The sequence below is a fragment of the Rhopalosiphum padi genome, chromosome 3, assembly GCF_020882245.1.
Source record: "Rhopalosiphum padi isolate XX-2018 chromosome 3, ASM2088224v1, whole genome shotgun sequence".
Lineage (NCBI taxonomy): Eukaryota > Metazoa > Arthropoda > Insecta > Hemiptera > Aphididae > Rhopalosiphum > Rhopalosiphum padi.
In genome coordinates, this window is record NC_083599.1 from 34672723 (window position 1) to 34685407 (window position 12685).

The 12685-nt window shown below is 23.7% G+C and overlaps 1 long non-coding RNA gene across 1 annotated transcript; it reads left to right on the forward strand.

Annotated features, from left to right (window-relative positions):
* The first annotated feature begins 4912 nt into the window (after positions 1–4912).
* On the forward strand, positions 4913–10418 carry LOC132923931 (uncharacterized). Its single transcript, XR_009661277.1, has 3 exons — positions 4913–5027; positions 5117–5186; positions 10254–10418. It is a non-coding gene; the product is annotated as an uncharacterized LOC132923931 (long non-coding RNA).
* Positions 10419–12685: the final 2267 nt, after the last annotated feature.

A 12685-nucleotide genomic window follows, 5' to 3' on the forward strand; every position in this document is an offset into this window, starting at 1 on the left:
TATTAATACTTTTTTAAAAGTGTATTTATTTGAAGGATGAAACATCAACTTCCAGGGCCATTGATACATAATTTGTGTTTTCTATAATGTAATTAATATTAAACAAATAAGAATAACTGTTAAAATATTTGTATCAAATTAGTTTTTTTTATATTTAGTGATTTAGTATATCCAGTATTGGCAGTATTAATGTATAGCATAAAAATGTGTGCTGCTTGGTTTTAGATGTTTTAGAATTCAGAACATTATACTTTTTTTTTATTCTTACATCTAAGTGAATAAGTTATTGATTTATTGATTCATGTCACGCATATTTTTTGGAAATGTGCACACCTACTGATTAGGTTTCAAAATTAAATTGTGTATGTTATCTTAATTTAATTGTGTATAACAGTGCTTCTCAACCTGTTTATAACGACCACCCCCCTAAGAAGCAAAATATTTTTTAACGCCCCCCCTCACTTCATTAAAATAAAAATAAAAATAATATACATGAAAGTTTAATATTGAATAATTAATAAATATAATATATATATATGTTTACAAATGTGAATATAATGAAAATAAAATGTTTTTAAATGTATTGATCAGTGAGATGGTTGTGCTTGGTGATCCAAAGCCAATTTTTTTACGTTTGGTTCAAAGTTTGTGAGATGAAGGCGTAAGTCTCCTCTTTTTACGATGTCGAGTCGATTTCTCTTTTTAATTATTAGATTCGTTACCGCACTAATGCAGGTAAAGAGTAATAAAGATAATGATTCGTTCGAAAACGATTACAGATAAGCAAACGTTATATTTCATAATCACAAGTTTATTTTAGTAATCGATAAAAACGAAAAAATTTACCAAGATAAATCTTGGTGCGTTGCTTTGAATAGAAAAAAATTTCACCGCCCCCCTATCACCCAAAACGAGCTCACCGCCCAAAACGAACTCACCACCCATCAGTACTCCTTCACCGCCCACCGGAGGGCGATATCGCCCCCGTTGAGAAGCACTGGTGTATAACATATAAAACTATTATTTTTAGTTAACATAAAGCTTGTTATCCAATGACATTTTTAACCTTTGTTTGTATTGCAGGAGAATTTAAAAAATTGTAATTCTTATAGATATAAAGTATGTATAAATATCAATTAAATAATCATTAAAGTATACTGTATTAATTTATTTTTTTTATCATATTACATAAATATTTAAATTTTTGAGATTATTCTAGGTACATGAATTAATATATGTATATATAATATGTGTATATATTATTTTTAAGTTTAATTGAAGACCATTTAAAATGTATAATAATTGAAAATACATAATTTTTTTTTAAATAATTTATTTTTAATAATCTTATATTTTAAAATCTAGTTTTCAATATTTTGTATTTTATTTATTTTTCATTTTCCAGATGAAAGTTAAACTGTATAGTCAATTTGTTATGGTTATAAACTTTATAACGACTGTAACTCTACACATATTATAACCAATTAAAATGAAAAAATTGGGAAAATTGGAAATAAAGTTAAATTAAGAGGACACCATACCCGCATGTGTTGTCTCTGTCTTATTAACATATATCATAACAAATGTTCATTCAGCAGAATACATTTTGTGACGTTAACTTTAATATTAAAGTAAATTTACCTAATATCAAATTTAAAGTTAAGAATATTATCTAGACAATGACATATGCTTTATGTATAAAATATAACAACTTTAAAATGTTCATAACTCACTTTAAAATGATAATATCAATTAAATCATGTCATTGTCTAGATAATATTCTTGCCTTTAAATTTGATAATAGGTAAATTTACTCTAATATTAAAATTAACGTCACAAAATGTATTCTTCTGAACGGAAATTTGTTATGATGTACGTTAGTAAGACAGAGACAACACATGCGGGTATGGCGTCCTCTTAAAGGGTTATACAAATAAAATTAAATAGTATAGTTAGTAATGTTAGTATACAGTATTTATTGGACTATTTAACGGGTAAACATACATCTAAACATTTTTCTTTGTAATTATATAAATATAAGTGCAGATGCTTTTTTGTAAACTAAATTGTATTTAATAATTTTATGTGATAACTATTGTTCAGATCTACTCATAGTTCATAAAATTGTACATACAGTATTTAATATTAAACAAATAGCCGTCAATATATTAACAGTTCATATGTACTACTGTTCTAGTAATAGGTAAATTTCTATTGCTTTTAACGCAATATTAAAATTTACAACCACAAATAAAGAATAAATGTATATAAAAAAAATGGTACTTAAGTATTATTTTTAATATATTGTTTGCACTTTTGCAGATCCAATAGCAAATCCATAAAGTACTTTAAGATCAAAACCCATGGTTGATTTTACATGTTAAACCAGTTGTGTAAAATCTAATGTTTGCTTGCAGCTTCAATAAATCAATTGCCACTATTTTATTCTTTACTTAAATTAATTTATAAGTATTATAATTTATAGCTAATGAACACAGTAGAATTTCTTGAAATGTTTAGATAGTATTATGAACCTATATTTTATTATGTTAAAAAAGTTTGAATTCATTAATATATTTTCATTTCATTATAATATATAATTATATAACTATAAGATGATATATATGTATGGTTTTGGTGATTACGTGTGTCTTCATCATGATATCAATAGATCTACAATAATAATTCATTGATTTATACTTGTTTACACTTGGGATCAAAATTAATAATTGAGCAATATTACACCAAATATATCAACAACTAAACATATTACAATGTTTTCCAATACTACGTTAGTAAAATCAGAAAAATAATTAGACTTGAAACATTGCTTGTATTAGAACTGTATGCATTGTTTTTAAAATTACAGTACTATATTGCATTGTAAATATGAAAAATATATTTCTATATTTGTAAATATTTTAAGTTTTGATCGAATAATAATTAATCCTAATGCAATTTTTAGTTTACGTTTGTATTACTTGTGTAATACTTATTATAAATTATACTACATATTATTTATTTAATTAGTCATAGAAATTTGTAAAATGGACACAATATAATTTATTAATCAATCTAAAGCTATGAAAAATTATTTTATTTTATATGAATCAAAATAATTATTACAAAATAAAAATAAATATTTAATGATTATCTGAAGTTATTATCTTGTATTATTTAAATTAAATGTGTTATGTGTATAAATGTATTTCTCTTTGATTCATTTCCATTTATAACATTTTTCAGTAGAAATTTTATGAAACAAAAATTACAGTTATCATATTCTATATTACTATGTTTTTAATTTATTTATATTTTATTTACTACCTTTTATTATATTATTATTTTTTTTCATCTATCTGTTATTAATAATGTCATTTAATTATAATTTATTTAAATTAACAAATAAAATTAACATATCAATTTTCAAAAATAATTTTGTTTAGCTATGCAATACAGCTAGACTTTTAATAATTATTTTGTTGTCAGTATTATTTGTAAAAATTCTTTACACATTTGTGTCTTCTTGTAATTATTTAATTTCATTAATTTGTACTTCATTTCTTGAGTATAATATTCAACAATTTATCTTATGTTGATGATATTTATATTATAATTTTAGGGATTAATTAATACATTTTATTTTTAAATATTTATTTATTGTTTTTCAATATTTCAATAAATAATAATATTTATTAGAATTGTTTTATTTGTATATAAAAGTAATAATTTTAGCTAATTGTTTTATTTGTATATAAAAGTAATAATTTTAGTTAATTGTAATTATATTTACATGGATCCATTTATTTAAATTAACTTGATCAGTATTGAAGCAACTTAAACTGTCTAAAATTGTATTGTTGTATAATGCTTCTACTTAAATAATTTACAAATTGTATACAAGTTGTCAAACAAACTTATCACACTTTTTATCAATGTACCACAATTCCTGATTTAATTTTAACAGGGTTTTCAAATAATATAATTATAATATGTATTTTGTACTACCTAGTTATATCTAATGAAGATATTAAATGTGAATTAACTTAGCAGTTTTAGGTAAACTAGATTTACATTAAATTGAATTAATATTTGTTTACATACATTTATTTACAAGAATAAACTAATTCAAATTAAGGTAATTGGTGTAGGTACATTAAACATGATGAAAAAGTACCTAGCTAGTGATATAAAATTAAATTAATATATAATAAATAGGTGACATAATTTACATGAATAATATGGTAAAATAAAATATATTTGGTATCATAATCTCAAGTACAATAAATCGTTGTAATCTAGTCAAATTTATTGTATTTTAGAGTTAATTATAATCTATAGTAATTACTAATTAGTAACAGTTAGTATTTATTTTTATTAAAATGTATTACATAGGTTTATGTTTTTATGTTCAATTTTCAATAAACCAAGACCACTTAATAGTGTGGACTTAGATAATAGGTATATTTTGAAATTACATTAAAATCTAAGGCAATATAAGTTATAACAATGATTGTATTATATAATTCATTTTTAATATTTTTTTTACACATTTAAGATTCTGAGCTATGAGTGTATCGATTTTATAATATATTTGCATGAATAATATATATATTATATATGTATATTGTATGTGTTTGTCGTTTGTGTATTATTATTATAACTTATAAGATAAGAAAAAAATGCTTGAATTTTTAATTATAATGGTGGTTTCTACTGGTAAATTGGTTCTACTGGTTCTAGTTGGTATATTGAGAGGTAATACTAATTACGTAATCATGTATTATTGCCTCGAGTAACCATGGTGATAGTAACTAATAGCTACTAATTATGGATGTATGAATGTATACAATTATGGAAGAAGACTGTTTGTATTGAGATAAAAATGTAATTGTAAATTTGTAAGTGAGCAGTTTTTTTTTATTATTATGGACTGGTCAAAACTTTTGCCCCACCCTCTCAAAAACTGAAATGACGCCACTGAATCAGGGCCGATCGTGTTGTCAAATACTGCAATAAGAACCTAAGTAATTATTATAAGTTAGGTATTATTTTACTGAGCAGCACTTGCAGTTTATAATCAAGTATTTAATCAAATCGTCATCTTTTTTCATAGGTCATGATAAATTGTACGTTGTCAACCTTCCAACGGAATATTAACATGTGGCATGGATATGGTGTTTAATGTTAATATTTATAGTTTCAGAGATTGTAACTCTAATACGATCATTAATAATTTATTTCTTCAAGTCGTGTAAAAGACGAAGACCACCTTTATAGTTTATTTGATATTCTTTTTGTGCTTTTTATGGAAACACTTCACGTATTTGACTTAGTTTTACTTATGTATGTTGTGCTACCAAATTTAAATGTCGTAAAAGGCTTGAAGTTAAACTATTGTTTTTATTTGGTCCCAGCTTTGCTCAATAATTTTACCTAGGGACCAACTATTTTTTATACTAATTTATAGAACAATCAATAAAAAGTTTATTTTAACAGATTTGTTATCAAAGACAACGAAAGATTGTAAAACGAAATAGGAAATGTTTATAATCGACCGTGTTTATAATGTTTGCCAAAGTCGTAATGGATGTAATTGCCGTAGTGTCACAAGCCACTGGTTTATTTTTATGACCTTTGTTACACCCGGAAAAGCAGATAAATAAACTTACAATCCCAATTTCAATATTTTGTATTTCTTGAGGTTATTGAAAATTATACTACCTACCAAAAAAACATTTGGTATAGGCTATACTTGAAATTACGAGGATGTCTATGAAATATTTTCAAAATTATAACAAATTTGTTTTTGAACTTTTTGAATTTATGAAGTTTGCATTTTATATTAAAGACCATATATTCTATACCCTATTAAAGGCATTAGAAAAAATAATTGTAGTACCTATTCCGTAGCCTAACACATACTTTACGCCTATTATATTAATAAATAATAATACGTATTAGTGTGCCTTTAATGAATCTTTTACGTTCGATTTAGAAATAATGTCAGTTGTAAATTATAATACCTGTTTATGTCTTTTATATCCTCATTTGAATGTAGTGTGACTAATGACTGCTAGTTGGCTATTTATAAGTAGGTAATAAGTTATAGTATCTATCTTCATATAATTTCAAATGAATACAAAAGTGAATTATAAATTTGCATCTATAATGTGTGATTTATCTGTAGTGATTGATTGTATTATGTACAATGTACTTACCTATATATAGTTAATATACACATTTTTTCATTTTTTGTGATTATTAAAAGATAATAGTGCCAAGAACTAAGAAGTTACTTTTTCGCAAATAGTTGTTTGAACTGGAATTAGGTTATAAAAGTACATATAGACATATAGTATATCGTATATGGTAATTAGTTCACTGGCCGTATAATTTGTCTAACTACAAAATGTTACATTATGTTATGAATTTATCAGTTTTAAAAAAATATATTAATGGTACATTAAATTGAAATCCTATACTCATTAGGTTATAATTATTAATGAATTATTATATATTAGGTAGAAATAAAGAATATCTCTTATTCACACATGTAAACAATGAAATTTTATTTAAACTCAATAATTTATTATAACATAAGGATATTGTAAATAGTAACTTTCAACACAATAAAGGAAACTAACTTAATTTTTACTAGGTACCGTTTCATGAAGGTAAAGTTCAACATCAGAAACGCAAATTCATATCTATGTTTATAGTAAGTAGGTACTGTAGCGGCTATAGGTATCCGGTATCCATATTTTTACTAAATCTTAAAATCTAACTGTTTATCATAAATGTTATCACTTTTTCTGGTAATTTTAACTTTTATTATTATTTATCAATTGCCTGATTTTAAAATGATCTTGATTAGCCGGTACACGATCCGACGATCGTTGGTGAATAAGCACAGCTATTTGTACAATTAAAAAAAATATATATACTGTATAACGTGTAAGTTACCTACTATTTGAAACATTACTATCATAATAATAATTATAATAATAAATGAGTTTTAGTTGAAATATATAATATAGACGTATGGTTCGTATATACATTTTTACAGTTATATTGGCACCTGGCGGGTCAAAATAACTTAACTATTAAAAATTGAAATAGCGAAATTTGAAGTGAAAAATTCATATTTTTATTTTTTAATATCGACGATAAATATTAGTATATTACATTTTATATTTAATACTAATATACTATTGTATAGCACTGTGGCGTGTGCTAGAATACTGCAATATGGCAATATGTATATTATTACGATATACATATATATATGTGTATGTAGGTTTAATATAAGTTTATCTACCTAGTACACTTATTTGATATTTATATCAAAATACTTTATTTATAGATAGTAATTCCTGGAGTATATTAACTTTTTAATATATTACCTACTCTTGTAACGTTATATTAAAAACGTGTTTTTCACAATTGTAGCAATACTTTTTATATTAATATATTTATACAATAATATTTAATAACTACCAATAAAGAGAGAAAAAACATGAATATAATTCGAACAATATCGACTTGCACAAAAGTGTCGTCCATACTCCATATCTATATACATAGCAGCATTATACCATTATAATATATTGTACTCGAATGTTCTCTTCAGGTACCTATTACCTATATAGATAGTAGATACTTAATATATCTACGTCTTGAACAATATGCGCAAGTGTGTAAATGTAAAAGGGAAAAAAATTGTTTCTTGTATAGTCGTATCTTTTGTTGTTATTTTTACCACCGCATCCTGTAAGGCTGTAAATCCTTTATACCCCTTTTTCTGAGAAAAAATGACTCCTGTGTCTGTAAATAACATTTTGATAGTACGATAAAAATAGTTATTTATTTAATATTTTACTTAAAATCTATATATGTCGCATCCCCTTAGTGAAATCAATCTTTTAGTGAACTTGATTTCCACTTTCCAGATAGTGAAATTCATCCATATCGTAAATTTAAACAAAAATACACAATAAGTGCGGATATCTATACTTATTCCATTAAATGGACAATATGTATATTGTACAATGTACACTTTGTGTAATTATTAATATTAAAATACTTACAAATTATCGTGAGTTAAAGTTAAGTTGAGTTAGTTTCTAAATGATTATATAATAGTTTATCATTGAATTGGAATATATTACAGTGATTAGTGACTTCAATGACGAGGAATAGTTAACACTTACCTAAGTTCTACTATAAATCAGAATGGTTACTACTACTCCTCCCCTTTTAGTTGTTGTTAAATAAATGATAATTATAAAACCAACATCCAACTTAAGTATATCTATATTCTGTATAATTAAATTAGGTATTCAATATAATTTATCAGTGTGATTAGGTATAAAAATTCAAGAAATTGATGATTTGAGTGATTGAAACTCGTTATTGAGACAATTGTTAGTTTAACATTATAATTTTAATAGATTTCATTATTTATTAATTTAATTTAATTTAGATAAAAAAAATATATATTTAATAATTCTAGGTATTTGAGTGTTCATCATCTACCTTAGATAGTACCTATCTATGATCCATTACCTTCAAAATTGAATAATTTGACACAGGAAAGTACTGTAAATAATTATTAATAATTAATAAATAACCTATATTATTTTTATAAACTAATTTAATGCTTAAAATATTACCTATAATTTATTGTCTAAATTACAAATTTATTAAAATATGTTTCAATAAAAATATAATAGATTATTATTTATTAGTATTTATATTGCTTAAACTATAGAACTATATAGAAGTGAGTAGAATTAATCAGCCTTATCGAGAGTATAAAGTGTTAAAAATATGCAAAATATATACTATAATATTATATAATATACTATTATATATTATATATATTGTGAAATGTACAAAATAACCTCCTATCATAAATTTTCAAATTTTAGGTAGGAATATTAAAAATTTTAAAATTGTGTGGTTGTCTTGATTTTACTAAGGCCACACGCGAATGTATAGATAATAAATATAAACCACGGGGGGTCAAAGTTAAACATTTTAAATACAGGTAAAGTGGTAAATATATTATTTTTATATGCAAGTAATGATTAAAAAGACAGCATGATACAGTGACCTGCTTTGCCCACTTCGGAACAGTAGATATTGCGGTGTATTCATATATACTATTAACTATTATTTATTACTACTATATAAATTTGAAACTGATGATAAATTATCTCATTCAATAAATGATTTTCTGCAGATCCAATTTTGGTTATATTATATATAATATATATAGCAAGGATATTTATTAGACATTACTGTAATAGCGTTTAAGTCTTATATATAGGATATTTTTAAAATGTAATGTTATTTATAATATAACTAGTAATTAATAGATTTGGACATTAATTGAACATAGAAATAATGGATTTATGAGCTATATGAGTGACCTCGTATTAAAATTTAAAATGTTATAGTTGTTAATGCTAAACAGGATTAATGGGCGTAACTATAGGAACGTAAAGTAGGAGGTACGTTATACTCTGTGCAAGATAGCGATTAGTATTAATTATTGTTATAAGGTTGATAGATATTACTTATTATACTATTTATACTAATAAAAATCAATTCTGAACGAAGCTTATAGTTTAATTGTACACATTGCAGACGTGAGAAATGGGCTATGGTCCTATGGAAACTGAAGCCTTATACCACTGAACTATAGTGTCTTATACTAGTTATACTATTTCAAATTTAACATTATCATTTATAAAAAGGTAGATATACGTAATACTTTAGTTTATATTAATATCCGAGTTTATCAGATACTGAAACACGGATATATATAGTATTTAGTATGCAAGTATATGCTTATGGAATATTAAATTTTAAAGCCACTTATATAGAAAAAATCTGATTCTATAATTACCTATTTCAATTCTATTGGCTTTAACCGCAGAGGGAAATTTTGTTACCTAACTATATTTCTTTTAATATTTAATATTGATAAATAACTAAGACGGTGTTTATTCAGCTCCATACTTATATTAGGCACTTGCCTTTAGCAAGTTTTTTAGACAGCACTTCGGCAAATGTGGATTATACGGGAATTGTAAGAGCATTGAGCAACTTATAACAACTACTTAATTTAATCTTATACCCACACAATAATCTTTTATTCTTGTTGATAAAAACGTCTTAAAAAGTTACGAGAAATAAAGAAATAAGTTTTTCTTACATTTGTTTTTGTTTTGTTTTTTTTTTAGATGGAAAAGAACTGAATTAGAGCTCAGAAGCAATTGCAGTAGCAGGCTTTATGAAGGACCAATATTTCTGCATTTATACTTCCGGCCTTACTGGAAATTCTTAAGTATACAACCTAGTACTAACCACCTGGCACCTATATTCAGTATATTGTATAATACTATAATGTAAGCGGTAAGCTACACTCTATATATCATACTTGATACATTCATATACATATTATAATTTATAATACATAATTAATAACTAATAAGAGAGGAACTATAATCTTAATTATAGGTAATATGCTGCAGGTTGGACAGATTTACAGATAGGCCATTAAGTTACTATGTAAAAAAATATAATAATAAAAGCTTTATTTGTACACGAAATAAGTGTTCAATTTATTATGATAGACTCCACATCGTTTTGGATTCTGTGGAAGTAATCTCTCACAGCCGACGGCTTAATATGTTATTCTTATATTTTATACAAAACTATAAAAAAAATTGTATAATATGTCTAATGTACCTATTAATTAACTTACTTTTAAAATTTAAATAAAACTAATAAATATCAAATAGATAACATATATCTATTATCTGCTACTTCGAATTTTTTTAATTTTCATAATATTTAGAGTTGAAGTGGAAGAAAGGTAGTTTTGAATTACTGAAGAAATTATACAACTTCTACTATAATTTTGATTACTACACTATATTGTATGTAAATACGTAGTATTATATTTAAAATTTAGCCTTTTATAGATTTTAAGAGTTAAAATTGTTTGGGATCATAATATGGTAATGGTATTATACATAAATAGCTTAAAATTAATAAACATATTTTGATAATTCAATTGTTTGTGGTTATAAATAATAATATTTATAGTACGAACAGTTTTTAACTCCCTATGTATAATAATTTTCAAATTATAAAAAAATAACTAAAATTGTTAATTGTTGTTTAAATATCTAATTTTGTCTAACTTTGAATTTGAAATCGCTAAAGAAAAAAAAAATGTTTTAAAACTTTTGAGAATTTTAAGATTTTGTAAAAACGATTTATGGAGAATATTTTATTATAATTTCAAATATTAGCTATTAAAATTGAAAATTCTATTTATACAAAATAATTATTAATTGTTTATGATTTTAAAACAAATTGAGTTTAAAATGCTTATATTATACAATTAATTGCATATAATATATATTTTCAATATTTTTAAATTACTGGCCAACTGCAGTAAAATGTATTTTTTGTTTCGTGTACAATTATAAGATACAAAACTAATACAATTTTAAAATTCAAAATTCTTATAAATACTATTTAGATTATAATTTTATCAGTCTATAAGAATTTTGACAATTTCATTATGTATTCCTAGATAATGATAATTCAAGTAATAACTAGTTGATATTTCAATTTTTTACGATTACCTATTATTTTTTTATAATAAAATTTCAAAAATGTATAAAGGATAAATCGTCATTATAAGTTAGATATATATAACCATATAGGTATTCAATATTCGTATAATATCATAATAATATGAATTTCAATAGCTTATAATAAAACTTTGTGGCTATATGCTAAATTTGTATTCAAACTATTAAAACTGAGAATAAAAATAAAAATAAAACCACGTGTGTAAAGCTTTACCTTAAAATTATATGTCACCATATTATAATCTTTTATTTTATTTTAATTTTCAAACATTACTCGCAACTCACACGAATCAATTGAGTATACTAGTTATAGCCAAATAATTATGGCTTGTATATACTGACTAACGAGTAAAAAAAAATGCATTAATTTCGAATTAGACCATTTTTACTTGGAAAATAAATGTTAATACTCTGGTAATATTATTATACTCGTATTTATGTGGCAATGTTTTTAAAAACTCTATACCCATTATAAGACGTTTCACCTGCAATGTCAAACTATAATTTTTTTCTTAGATTCTGTTTGAATTCGTATTTATTAAACTCTTAGTAGTAATTAATTATTTCATACACAATCAAAACTGTTCTGTGTTCATAGTTCATACACTTTAAATTAAAATAAAATAAATATTGTATTATATTGTAAAAAATAAAGAGTCATAAAGATCAGGGCTGCCAAGATTATAATACTTATGCATTTTCATGATTGACAAAAAAAGTTGTTCAATCATTATTGAATACATTGTATTATCTATAAGGACTATTTAAAGTTTAGGTTTAGTTTTGGAAAAATAGACTTTAACCATAACATTCAATGTTATTTGGACAATAAATAATTAAAGAAGGCAGAAGCTATTTCCATGAAATATCAAGTATATAAATAAATAGTTTTAGCACAATTCTATAAAAAATGACAAAAATACACAATTGATTTATAATGATGAACTAAGTATTTCATTAATATATGTAGAGACTAGAGACAGTAATATTATATGACCTCGAAATGA